Source organism: Panthera onca, chromosome B4 (genome assembly GCF_046562875.1).
Source record: "Panthera onca isolate mPanOnc1 chromosome B4, mPanOnc1 haplotype 2, whole genome shotgun sequence".
NCBI classification, from domain to species: Eukaryota; Metazoa; Chordata; class Mammalia; order Carnivora; family Felidae; genus Panthera; species Panthera onca.
Genome location: NC_138345.1, coordinates 25633049 through 25647636, shown reverse-complemented (window position 1 = coordinate 25647636; position 14588 = coordinate 25633049). Strand labels below are relative to the sequence as shown.

The 14588-nt window shown below is 39.6% G+C and overlaps 1 protein-coding gene across 2 annotated transcripts in view; it reads left to right on the top strand.

Annotated features, from left to right (window-relative positions):
- The window catches only part of MPP7 (MAGUK p55 scaffold protein 7), a 210770-nt gene that overhangs the window by 124691 nt on the left and 71491 nt on the right, over window positions 1–14588 (top strand). The gene's annotated exons all lie outside the window — the stretch shown is intronic.

The following is a 14588-nucleotide window of genomic DNA, read 5'->3' as shown; positions in this document are numbered from 1 at the left end:
TACTGAAAAAGATAGTGTGGATTTAGATGCATTTCCCTACCCCCCCCCCCCCAGCTCACCGCCCCCCCCCCCCCCCCCCGGCTTCATACTGCCCTTCTCTCAGCTTCTCTTTACTCTCCACGCCTCACCCCTGTCAAATCCCCGTCCCATAAATTCCCTACTTCATCTCCTCTAAACGTTTCCTGGTTCTAGGCATTTTCAGAGTAAAAAAAGCCTTTTGTTTTCAACACAGAGATTGTACATTAAAAGGCAGAATGCACAAATAAATGGTCCTGGAATTTTACACCAACATCTGGTTTTAGTATTGTTGCATTTTTCACATCTCCTGTTATTTCTGTCAGTTTGTAGACGCGTATAGCCCAGGAATTACATTATAAGAGAGCCAAACTACAGTCGAGTATAAATCTCACAGAGCAAGCAAATACTTCAAGTGGGGCACGGATTCAAAAGCCTGCTTGTTCTTGCTCCGTTAAGTCTGGGCAGAAGGAAAACACACTTGTCATAGAATGCCACATGGATTGTGACATCAGAAAGCTTACAGCTTCACCAGAATGTTGCATCGTTTTTAAGTGTGATGAATTTTCGCCGGCAGGGGCTGTGGGGTATCCACCTGACTTGCTCTTTGAAGGATTTCTAAACTGGGGCCTGCCCCCTTCGAAGATATTTGGTGCATATGGGATAAAGTGTGTGTAACTGGAAAAGGAAATCGATGTAATTCTACTTGAATCTGGATCCATACTCCCAATTTGCTTGAGTCTTAGGCAGCTCAGAAATGTCTAGTTTGATATAATTATGAATTCTCATTTAGTGGAAGTTTTTATAAATATGTTTCTTTAAAGAACTACACAGAGTAGGTATGTATTGTCTTTGTAATAGCTCTCCTCAACTGGTTTTAGTATAAATGTGTGTGAATATGAGAGGGGTTGTGTGTGTGTGTGTATGTGTGTGTTTATGTAGAGGTGTTGATTTAATGAATGGTTTTTGTCTGTTAATATGCATAGTTTTTTATATGACAATACCTTAATATTTGAATCTGAGAAATACTTATTCCAAAATTACTAAATGCTTTTATCTTTTAGGGTTTTTTGTTTTGTTTTGTTTTGAGGGTTTTTTTTTTTTCTTTCTTTTTCTGCCTCTTAAAAATACCATTTAGGAATGTTCACTGATTCTCCATTCACTTCCATCTTTTCTCTTGTTTTAAAACTAGACTTGATTCATGGAGAGACACATTAGTTGTTCTCATCTACAGATGTTCTCTGGTTTTAAATAAAAACAAATCTGGTCAATATTATCCAGATCACTAGCGAATAGAAAATATGGCCTTATTCAAAGAGACAGTATAGTTCTGTGGAGATTAAATAGGAATCTAGGACTTTTATTATCAATTAAAATTCCATTTGAAGGGCACCTGGGTGGCTCAGTCAGTGAAGCGTCTGACTTCGGCTCTGGTCATGATCTCACGGTTCATGAGTTCGAGCCCCACGTCGGGCTCTGTGCTGATGGCTCAGAGCCTGGAGCCTGCTTCGAAATCCATGTCTCCCTCCCTCTCTCTGCCCCTCTGCTGCTCACATTCTCTCTTTCTCTCTCTCTCAAAAATAAACATTTAAAAAAATTAAATAAAATTCCATTCGAAGTTTTTTTTTTTAATGCTGTCTCCTAAATCTCTAAATTATTATACTGGTTCTGAACATTTTTAAAGTCATTTAAAAGCACTTTGTTTTGTAATCTGTGTATTTGTTAGTGATTGTTTATATAACTACACTTGTAAAGGCCATTTGACCCAACACTTCCTGGACTTCAACATTCGGTACTTGGATTTTTAGGATAAGACATCTATCATGCTCTTTGCTAAATTACAGAATAATGCTATGAAAAAAAACAAAGTTGATATAAAATCTTTTATTTACATGACTTTGGGGGTTTTTTTAAGTTTATTTTTTGAGAGAGAGTGAGAGAGCGAGCGAGTGGAAGGGTCGGAGAGAGAGGGAGAGAGAGAATCCGAAGCAGGCTCTGCACCGTCGTCATGGAGCCCGATGAGGGGCTCGAACTCACTCACTGTGAGATCATGACCTGAACCAAAGTGGGATGCTTAACCAACTGAGCCACCCAGGTGCCCCTTATTCATATGACTTTGAATAATAATTCACAGACTAGGTGTTAAGAAAAGTTTCTAACTTAATGTAAATGTTTTTAAAAGAATTCTGTCATGTTGGTGTTTATACACTTACTAAAAAATAGTCACGTTGATAATTTTCTGTACTAAATTTTACAAGTACACTTAAAACCTAGGAGATAGTGTTAAACATTGAATTTTAGGATAATGACTCGGGTAATATATATCAAATTGACCAGTTAACTTTTTTCACAAAATAATTGCTTGTATTACTATGGGTTTAGTCTTTATTTGACTCACAGTGTATCATCATAACTAAAGTTTGCGTGGAGGAAAAACTCTGAAACTATAGGGCTTCAGTCAATGTCAAGATAGAAGTCAAAAAGAAACAGAGAATCCAGGACTATTATCTTTGCATTTATGTTTCTGCTACAGCTCTAGACCCTGGCTCCATGGTAGATAAAATCAAGAGCCAGAATACTGACTTCTTCAGACTTTAAAGCTGGCATTCTCGTGCAAAACTCTGTGGTAGTCATCTTCGGTGCTTGGTTATTTCCTACCCCGCCCCTCTTTTTTAAAATTTATTTTTTTAATCTTTATTTATTTTTGAGAGAGAGACAGAGACAGAGACAGAATGCAAGCAGGGGAGGAACACAGAGAGAGGGAGGCACAGAATCTGCAGCAGGCTCCAGGCTCCAAGCTGTCAGCACAGAGCCCGATGCGGGGCTCAAATTCTCAAGCTGCGAGATCATGACCTGACCTAAAGTCGGATGCTTAACCGACTGAGCCACTCAGGTGCCTCCGGTTATTTCCTCTCCTTAAGAATCATGGCATATCTAATACAGACTGAAAACACAGGCCTCTCAAAGAAAATAATTTGTCCCTTGAAATTAAACATTCCTGAAAAATACGAACTCTTAAAACTAGAGCGTAATTAAATCTTAGAAGCTTGAGAGAGGGACTTATCTCCTCTACTCACCTCCTATTTTTTTCGAAGAATAGTTTACCCAACAAAGACATTCGTCATGGAAGTCTGTGTTCCCTCCTTTCATCTGATGATAGGTTCTTACACAGTGGATTTACATTAGTCACGGAGAAGAGCAGACCTAGAAGTATGATAGGTTTTCTGTGACACAGCCAACTCAAAGATTATTACATGACAGATACAGGTTAAGTGTTTTGGAAATGAGTTCAGAGTATATCTTATTTTCAAGTAACATACAGGAGTAGTTTTCGTGATTGACGCTTGGCAGCTTGCAATTCTTGTGTCGCTATAATTTAAAGTGCTCTATATGGTTTTCTGCCAAAACCTTATTTTTTATAGTTCAGCTGCATGTATATAAAGCAGTATGATATCACCTAACATTTAAAAAGAAACAGGATTTTCTTTAATCAAAATATTGTCTGTTCCCTTTTGTTGAAATTAAACTGTATAAGTTAAGAATTGTCTTCCTAACAGTTACAAACATTAATAAGTTTGACCTCAATAGCATATGACTTCTTTCTTTTTTTTTTAAAATGTTTATTTATTTTGAGAGAGAGAGAGACAGAGCATGACTGGGAAGAGGGGCAGAGAGAGGGAGAAAGAGAGAGAGAGAGAATATGAGAATCCCAAGCAGGCTTTGCACTGTCAGCACAGAGCCCAGTGCGGGGCTCGATCTCATGAACCGTGAGACCATAACCTGAGCTGAAATCAAGAGTTGGATGCTTAACTGATACAACCACCGCAGTGCCCCATAACATATTTAAATCTGGTTTACATGGTATTCAGAAAAGGCTCTTCTTATTCAAGTAGTGTATTTTACAGGAGAATACTCCAGTATGATCTTCATTTACAGTAATTAATTTCCTTTTCTAGTTATCAAAGCATAAATACCTGAAAATTTCTCATACTGCTGATTGAATAATATTAATTGAAAATTTTTCTTTTATAAAACAGTTCTGGAGAATGCTTTAATTTTTTTTAATGTTTGTTTATTTTTGAGAGAGGGAGGGAGACAGAGCATGAGTTGGGGAGGGGCAGAGAGGGAGGGAGACACAGAATCCGAAGCAGGCTCTAGGCTCTGAGCTGTCAGCACAGAGCCCGATGTGGGGCTCGAACTCAGGAGCCATGAGATCATCACCTGAGCCGATGTTGGATGCTTAGCCGACTGAGCCACCAGGTGCCCCTATAGAACTCTTAAAACCCAGAAGGTATGATTTTTTGACCTTTCAAAGATTAGAATGTAAAAACACAAAATGCCATATTTAGAATTTGTTTTAACCAGTTGTGGCTGCTGTCATGTGGATACAAAAGAAAATATTTAATTGGAACCAAAGCCAATATTTGTTTAATTGGATAAATACTTAATATTGAATTCAAACAGGATATAACTGAGTTGATTCAAAGACAAGCATTTTGGGGATTAAAGATCACAACCAACCAACAGCACAATTTAAATGTTTTAGTTTTAGTTTTGTTTTTTATTTTTATTTTTGAGAGAGAGGGAGAGAGAATCCCAAGCAGGCTTCACACTCAGTGTAGAACCCGACACGGGACTTGATCCCATGACCCTGGGATCATGACCTGAGCAAAAATCAAGAGTTGGATGCTCAACCGACTGAGCCACCCAGGCACCCCTGCCAACAGCACGATTTAAACACTGAGTAAGCAAATGAATTCTCTCTCCATGGTACCAGTATCTTGGAAGGCCAAAAATTTGAGAATAATATACATAACCGTACTCTACAGGTTGTTATAATACAACTTTTCAAGTTGAGTAAGCTCCTTCCTCTTGGCATCTTAAACAATGCTTATTTATTATGTTCCTACATAAACTTAATTCAGAAATTAATAAGTAGATTGCTTATGTTCTTATGTTAAATTTGTATGCCTGAAACTTTGGCAAATATTTTCTCAATACTGGTGGGTTTTAAAAAATAATGAATGTGGCTTTTCTTCCCCTAATGTTTACTGCTTTTTTTGGGGAGATGCCAGAGGTCAGAGTTTGTGTGGACAGAGGTGGAGATGAACTAAGCTGTAAATTGCACGTCTGACTGCTCATGCCATGAGATGGTTGAGCTGACGGCCTAGTTATTGTTGCTCACTTTTCATCTCAGTAGACTGTGTTCTACTTCCATAAATGAAGATGTTGCTTCTAAAACACTATCAGGGTGTGTGCGTTTAGCCTTTCCATATGAGGGGTTCTAACGCCATACTGTTTCTTGCCTTTTGTCGTGGGGACCCAATACCATGCAGGTAAGAAAGAGTTGCTTAACAATTAGAGGTGTGGTCACTGGTCGTGGATTATTACAGACTTTTAGGGAAGATTGCATAGGGGCAGAGCGGGGCATAAGAAAGCAGCTTCTAGGGTGGAGATTTAACTTTGCCCCCGTAAATGCTATCATACCTATATAGACACAGTTTCTCCTCTTGTCAAGAGTATCTGACATTGCTCTACATAGAGTAGCATCCAGCAGCGTGGAAAAGTTCCCCCTGCCCTGTTACGTTGAGCTCGTCAAATGCTCTTCACGAGAGCCTTTTCCACTCTGTTCTCTGAAGACTGCCAAAATTACTCTTTGTGACCCTGTTGGCCTCTCCTCGGTGATTTTTGTAATTCTCCCATCCAGCTCTTCAGTGTTGATGTGGAGAGTCGACTCCTGGTAATGCCGGGAAGAGTCTCCTGTACCTCTCCGGTCAGGAGACACGCACTTGGGTGGCTCAAGCTTTGGGGGAGGAGGGGGCGAGAGGCTGGTGTGCTGGGAGATGGTGGGAGTAGACAGGAAAATTAAAAGAAACTTACTTCATTTGACCTCTCCCCTGACTTGTATTTCCTAGCCTGAAGTTAGAGTAATTTAAAAAGTGATTTTGGTGTGATTAGTATAGTATAGTAGTTAAAAACACACTCTGGAGCCAGATCGTGTGGGTCCACATCCAAGAGTGTTTTGCTTCCCTGTACCTCTGATTCCCATCTGTAACCTGGAGATAATAGCACTGGCTTCGGAGTTGTTGGAGAATTCAGCGAGTTTATGCATTTAAAGCGCACAGAACAGTGCCTTACCATAGTTGAGAATCCTGCAGTAATCCCAAGTGTCTTCTGGGATCAGCCTTTTGTATATTTTCCTCTTTGTTCGAACTTGCGAAGTGTTAAGGAAAAGTGTTCTTTGCTTTTCCTGTTGGATGTCTATTAAGCATGATGCTTGCTTGGATGTATATGCACGTGTGTACCATGCAGAAAATATCGTTCTCTTCCTACGTAAGAGTGTGGAGGAAATACTCTTCTGAGAATGTACAACCTTTTATTAGAATATGAAACATACCATACTCTATGTGATATGGCGATGTTTATTTTTTTGCACTTGTGTGTGTGATCCATGGCTTTTGTCATCTGATTTACACGACACTGTTTCTGTAATCGGGGTGCAACACTCAGTCCTGTTGTTCCTATCAGAAAACATACTTTCTGTTTAACAATCCACTTAACGGTGGCGTGTCTGAGTTTGCAGATTGACCCATCTGAAGCACAGCTTGTGTTATTTCCACTAAGCCTAGTTGCTTGGCTTGTCCTAATCCACATTGCAAAGTTTATTATTTGTTTCCTGATAACTTGCCTTAGATGTACATGGCATTTCACAGCTACTAAGAAATGAGTGTAGATAAACTCACAACTTGGGGTGACTTATCATGTGAGCCTGAATCACACGATGTGCTTGCCATTTTTACTAATGCTGTTCAGATAGAACCAATGTAGTTGGAGGACCCATAGGTATTTGAAAGATAAAAATAAAATGGTGCACAGTCTCTCCTAAGTGTTTCCTTTGGCCCACTCCGCTGTTTAGAGAGAGAAGTGAGCAGAGAACTGTCCTGTTCATTCTACAAGGTCTCGTAGCAAAATATGCTCTCCCTTGACTCATGGTTACATTTTGCTGCTATTAAATTGCCAGATTTTGTTTCCCACCTTTAACCGAAGGTGAGTCTCCTAAGTCAAAGGCAACTCTTAAATTTCTGTCCTATTAGTAACAACTATTTTTTAGACTGTTTTTTTAAAAATACTTTACATCATGAGGAGGGCACCTTTTGGGATGAGCACTGGGTGTTGTATGGAAACCAATTTGACAATAAATTTCATATATTGAAAAAAAAATAAACACAGTAGGATGCATGATCAAAAAAAATACTTTTCATCAAATAATATAGACAAAAAGATGTAAAGGGTTCTGCCTGACTCACTTCATATTTGTAATAAGTTGATAATTGCCAGAATATTGTTAAATTTATAGGGTACCTAGACATTTTAAGGGCGTTTTAAGGGTTGTCTAAGTATGCATCCTATGTATTGAATAGATAGATTAGTTTACAGACAGAGCTGTGCTATGAAGATAATCCCCTGTTGAAGGTGTTATTTTGAAAAAAAAAAAAGTTTTTTCCTCATTATTTTTCCCATTTGGGCACTTAATAAGCTGAATGAAGGCTTGTGCTTTTACTGCTTTTGGTATACACCTTCTTTTTAGACCAAGACTCCAGTGCAGTCTAAAATGTAGGTTTTCATGAATTCTATTTATTTGTTGACTAACAACTTTGAAATATTTAAAATACATTTTTTTTCCCTTTGGCTTTTCTAAGATGTGGAAACAGTTGAGTGTGGTAGGTGGATTTTTTTTTCCCCTTAGATGCATCTTCTTCCTACTTTGTGTTTTCTGCACATTTAATCATTTGCTTTCTCATTTTCTTTGTGCTTCTCAGAGGAAATTAAAGGTACATGTATAAAAGTTTCCCTGGCGTAGTCTACTAATTTTGTTTAGTACACATCTGGGCGGATTAAATTGAACATAGCAAGTAGTTTATAAAAGATTTTGTACATCCAGACATCCCTCTTGACATTACAGTAACTGAAAATCATGATTGGACTTTGTTTTAGAAAGAACTGCACTATTTTTGTTTCATATAGCAGAAATATAGAAAGTAATCTGCAACAGTACGTTGTTTTATTCTCTGCCAATAGTCTCAATGCTGTTCAAATATATTGACGTCCTCACTTTAACATAAGGATGTCAGGGGCATCTTCTCAACTATTTGACGTCTGCACAAGCTGTGTTCTCAGTTCCAGAAGTACATTGATGCGAAGATTAGGGTTCTAAAGCAATAAGTGCCCCGCTACTTAAATTAAAATTTGAAGATACGCGTAACCCAGTTTTCATTTAACTCCAAGAAATAATGAGTAGCACGTTGTTTGTTTTAAACTGCTTTCCTCTGTTCATTTTTCAAAGTCAAAATCAAAATAGAAATATTCTGCCTTTAGTTCATCCCGACACAGAATGTCTTCCCATCAAAAGAAAAGACTGTGTCTTCATTGTAACCTTTCTCTCTAATCCAGAGAGCCGAAATAAGTTCTGTATTTTACATATTATCCAAGAGCCTGATTTACAAAAATAAGCTCACTTTGGGGATCCAGTGTGGTGATTTTCTTACCTGTGAAAAGTAGAAACATCGTAGGCAGACCTTTTATAATTTCCTTGGAACTGCATCAGGTAACCCCTGCGGAAGGTTAAAAAACAAATCGCATGATGTTTTGAAACATGACTCGAAACTTAAATATAAAACAAAATGTTTTATGTTTAAGAGTGGCATTGTGAGGGCTGGTTGACGCTGTGCTTTACAGAATCGTTTTGAGTGATTTATTTTTTGCATCTGTGGCTGGGCTTCTCTAACTGTTCTGCTTTATTTCTCGGCTTTTGTTCTGTATGCTTTTACCCTCCATCCAGAAGATGCTGAATATGCTGGTAGCCACAGTGGAACCTATATAGGTGAGCAATCGGTCATGGAAGAGGATTTCTTTCTTTCTGTTGCTTTCTTCAAAACCATGATGTTGTTTTATCTTAAATGAGCATATCCGCCCTAGCATGCTCTGATGTTCCGGTGGGGGGGTGGGGTAGGGGGGGTAGCATGAACCTTTATGTGAAACAGGCTCAGTGGGTTGGACATAAAGGAATTCATAGTGTGCTTTTGTGGTGCTGTCCAAGAAGCTCTCCGGATGCTGTATTTTTGTAAATCATCGTATGTTTTTGGATAGAAGATGAAAACTGTGGTGAAGTCATTTTATGTAGTTAACAGCGGCTGGACTTTTCTAAATTATCTGGTTAGCTGTTAATTAGTCAAAGCTTCGAAATAACTTCTTCCAAAGTAACTTTTTGGGTTTTGTCTTCTAATGATTTATTCTTCGCATAACACCCCTCTACATAACCATTGATTGGACAGCCCCAACTATAACTAAGCCTATGATTAAGGCGCTAATCTGTATCGGAAGGGAAAATTTTCCAGCGTGGCCACGGCAAGGGATGTTATAAGCAAAAGCCAAGGTCTCTGGAAATTGTTAAAGGCGTCAGAATTCTCTTCATCTACATCTCACATCAGACCTTTCCCGCCCTTGCCTTGTAGGTAACTGACTAGTTCCCTACTTGCACTCGTGACAGGTGACTGTGTAGAAACACAGCGAAACACAGCTTTCGAGACGACTGCTTCACCCTCCTTGATTTTAGACAATGTCTCTTGGTTATTGGAGAAATTTGCCAGATACTATATTTAGTATTTAATATATATTATCTCAAATGCTGTGAGACTGGTGGTATTTTTTCCACTTTACTGAAGGGAAACTGAAGTTCAGAAAGCTTACGGGAAACACCTAAGGACCTACAGACAGTGAATGGTACATCCTGTTCCACATATATATCTGTGCACATAGAATGCCTGTACTTGACCTTTGACAGCATGCTGCCCTTTAGTTTTTCATTGTACAAAACAAACCAGAAACTCCATGCCAAAATCTAGAGTATTCCCGTTTTTAGGCTAGAAAAACTAGAAGTAGATGATCAGACAGGAGTTGAAGTTTCATTCGTTCTTTACTCATTTCAGAACAGTACAGTGTGCCAAATATTCTGTATATTGGTTAATCCCTTCTCCTTACACTCTTAGAAGCTTTAATGGCTTCAGGCAGCAAGTATTTATTGCCCTGATTCTGTGGTCAGCTGAGTGGTTCTTCTGGTCTGTGTCAGCTTGCTGAATCTTTGCAGTCTGGTGGTTTGGCTGGGCTCTGGTTGGTCTGAGGGGTAGGGGGCTCACTGGGTCCACTGGTTTCTGTGTCCTATAGTTGTTCATCCTCCAGGACACTAGCCCGTAAAGCATCTCAGGGTTCCAGACGGCAACAGAGAAAAAAATCGCCAGTATGTATGTGAAGCCTCTGCTCACATCACATGTGCTAATGTCCGTTGGCCAAAAGGGAGATGTGAAGAGATGGGCAGACATTACTACAAGCTTCTACCTCTCTCAAAAATAGAGAGAGGTACCTACTCTCCCTGACTTGAAGGGCATAAACCTCAATTAGATGGTAGTGTGTATCCATCCAGTGAGTGACTGTGGTATAAAGCGGTATCTGATGAGAGTCACATAAAATGTTGTAATTCAAGGATTGAGGGGACGATCATCCCAGCAGTGAAGGACTCGGTCCCATAAGAGATGACGTTAGAATTGGGCACCAAGCGTAAGGTGGAATTATAGTTAGCAGCAGGGGATGAAGGTGGAAGGAGTAACATGGGGAGAGGTGACTGTTGCAAAGCACCAGGCCTATTGAGATTTGGGTGACACAATGTGTGTGTTCTTTCTCTGCTGTGCTCTGGAACCCTGAGACCACAGTAAGGGCTGGCTTCCTGGACAGTGAAAAACTACAGGAAAATGAGGTCTGGATAAAATGCCACCCGATCTAGCAAGAGCTCCATTGTTACCTAGAATCACTGATAACTCTGAGAAGCTAAATCGCGAGGTGTCAAGGAATAAGAATGGATAGTGAAAGAAAGATAGCAGTTGGGTTTAAGGTCATTTTTGTAGTTGAAAGTAGAAGTATTTTAGTGGGAGAGGGAAATAGGGTCCATTCGTAGACAGAGATGATGGAGCTGATGGTAAAGACTTGAAAGTCTTGAAATCAGAAGGACTTTGGTTGAACAGAGCCCCAAAGCAGACTAGATGGGGTGGGACTGAGCCTCCAGGAGTGCCTTAGATTAAAAGAACTTGGCATTCGCAGGTGAGATAAAACATGCAGATACCCCACGCCCCTTAGTAATTTTTAGGAAAAGGCAGAGGGCTTTCTGTTTCCAGGAGACCATGCTCCATCACCCAATTACAGACGAGAAGAGGGCACCATCTCGGTAAGATGGGAATATCATGCATCATACAATGATTCATATCCAACTGGTAGTGCACAGTCTTTAGGCTATGTTTGGACAAAATATATATTTTTGTTAGGCCCACACATTTGAGAAATTCCACGTAAAAATTTCTGACTCCTTTGACGAAACGGAAGACTTGACTGCACTAGGCCTTCATCTTCTGATGACCAGCTGGAGCTGAGTTACAACTGACTCTGTAAGTGGAGCATAAGGTCTCTGGTTGAGCACAGTGCCCACCACTTACGGTCTTGCCATGCTGAGGCGGGACGTCCGCAGACGTTCTCCTAGCAGCTGTGCTGGTGTTTGTGTTATACCAGTGATGCATTCCTTGGGATCCATGTTCTCCAATGTGGCGGAAATAAATATAGCCAGATTGTGTTTAAGAAAAACGGGACACCCTGTTTCTCCGAGGACTGAGTGTGTGGTGCAAAATGCATTCATGTCGATGGAAGACAACTTAAGATTTTTCGGCCTGTCTAGCTTCTGAAGGCTTCTGAATTTGCAAGCCCTGATGACAGATTATAGCTATCCATTCCACTCAGCTCCTGCTCTTAGAGAAAATTGTCCTTTCCGGTGGCAAAGGGAAAAACATGGCCAGTGTGTTTTAATATATGCGCATCATGGTGGTGTTTCCTTCTGGCCTAAATGCTTAGTCTGACGTGTGTAGCAAGAGACTGCCACAGGTTCACGTGTCTTGAAGTTCATTTAGGGAGGACTGAGTTAAGGGAGTCTAGCAAGGTGCCTGAGAAGGGAAGCATACGATAAAAAGACCCTTGTTTTTAAAACGAATATGAGAGAATAGGATTCATGAACGAATTGTGTTTCTGATTGTCTTCTTTTAAAGAAACACTTCAAATAAGGACCACAGATTTGAAACGTTTTCTTTTGCAGGATAAACAAGTTTGATAGCCTCTGGTTATTATATATATAATTTAAATTATATTATTATTTTTTTTATTTTTAGACTACAATTATATACATTATGTACATTATAAATAATATAATATAATGGAACAAGTTGACTGTTATGTGGGATTCTGTTTTACCCTAAAAAGCCAGATCCTCAAGATTTTTATTTTTTTTATTTTTTTCTTTATTTTTTCTTTATTTTTTTTTTAAATCCAGCTAGTTACCATACAGTGTAATATTAGTTTCAGGCATCCAGTGTAGTGATTCAACACTTCCATACATCGCCCCAGTGCTCATCACGACAAGTGCATACCTTAATCCCCATCACCTATTTCTCCCACCTCCCCCCCCCACCTCTCTGATGGTGACCATCAGTTCTCTATAGTTAAGAGTGGACGTTTAAAGGAGGTCTCACGAAAGTAACATGCTAACATAAATGACTGTTTTATGATAAAAGTATTATCTGGTAAACACCTTAAAATATACTGTGAGTGTTAATGCTGTGACTTTTTATTAGTTTTTCTTTTTTTCCTCAAATAATTCTATCAATTTCTTTGTCTTTTGTTAGTTAGATGAGCTCCTCCTGTGCCGTGAATATTAAGCCCTCTCTCTGTTGTGCACATTTTCTTCTGATCTTTTGGTTGGCTTTTACCGTTTTCTATTCCAAGATTCGTAGCATCTAGACGTTTCAAGATCTACATAGCCAAATCTGTGAATTGTCTCCTGTCTTCTGAGTTTTCTTTTGTATTCCCCACATCAAAATTTTTGAAAATAATTTTAAATTTTGTATTTTTATTAGAGTAACATATGCATTAGGTTAAGCCCATGAAATTGCTTCATAGTCCTGTTTTGTAGGTCAGAAGGCAATAGAATGCCATATGGCTCTATTTAATAAATTGAGAAGTCAAATAGTATTTGCAAGTCTTGCAAACCCAAAACAAGTATATCTTTCCCTTTTCCTTTCTAGTCCTACCTTTTCCCTCAAGACACAACCACTTTAACCCTGGTTAGCAGTTTCTTCTGGTATTTACAAAATATAACTGTATTATAGTAGTATTTCTGGATTTTCCCCTCTAATATTTATTGAATGCCTATTATGTTCTAGACTCTTCTAGGCACTGGAGTTTCAACAAAGATCAAAACAAATACCCTTTCATAGAGCTTCCATATTGGGGGTAGGTTGGGGACTGACAACTAAATCAATTATATAATACCTTAAATGGCAATTAGTGCTATAAAGAAACAAAACAGGAGGAACTGGGGAAATGGGGCTTCAGATTCCTTGTTGTTTTTTTTTTAAGTTTACTTACTTATTTTGAGAGCGAGAGTGAGCAGGGGAGGGACAGAGAGAGCGAGAGAGAGAGAGAGAGAGAGAGAGAGAGAGAGAGAATCTTAAGCAGGCTCTGTACTGTCAGCACAGAGCCCGACATGGGGCTCAATCTCACAAACCATGAGACCTAAGCAGAAATCAAGAGTTGGACACTTAATTGACCGAGCCATCCAGGCACCCTGGGCTTCAACTTTCTATTAAGTGGTTAAGGAAGGCCTCTGTGTAATGGTCATGTTTGAGCAAAAAACTGAAAAGCAGCCTTGTGGGGAATGAGAATTCCAAGGAGTGAAACAAGCATGTGCAAAGGCCCTGAGACAGGACCCTGACACATCCAAGGGCAAGTAAGGAGACCGATGAACACGGGATGGATAGGACTTGAGGTTGGCAGCGTAACAGAATGGTAGTGGAGAGGAAGGGGACACAGGGGCTCTTCATTGTGTGTAAGATTTGAAATCCTTGAGGAGTTCTGAGCAATGACATGACCTGACGCATTTTTAAGGATCACTCTGGCTGGTCTGTTGAGAAGGGACTGCAAGGGAGCAAGGGCAGAGACAGGGAGCTATGTGGGAGCCCAGGCAAGAAATGATTGTGGCTGGAAACAAAATATTATCAGCGGAGGTAATCATAAGATATGAGATTTGGGATACATTCTGCAGATAAGACAGGATTTTGAGACAAGTTGGAGAATCAAGGATGAGACCATTTTTGGACTTAGTAACTGCAAGGGTGGAGTCACCAGTTCCTGAGACGGGGGAGACTGTGGAGTAGAGGTTTGGGGTGGGGGGAAATCAAGGGTCCTCTGTGGGATATGCTGAGTTTATGATACTCAAATAGAATTGTTCAATAGGCAACTGGATAGGCAGTTTTGAGTTCCAGCTGTTGATTCAGAAGTTGTCAAAGTTAGGTAAGATTTAAAGCCATGAAGCTGGATGAGATCACCAGGGAGCGGATGTAGGCTTGGACAAGAGAAGAACCATAAATGAAATAGAAGGATATCCAGGGATGTGATTTTTCTAGGAGCCAATAAAAGAGAAGTTGTAG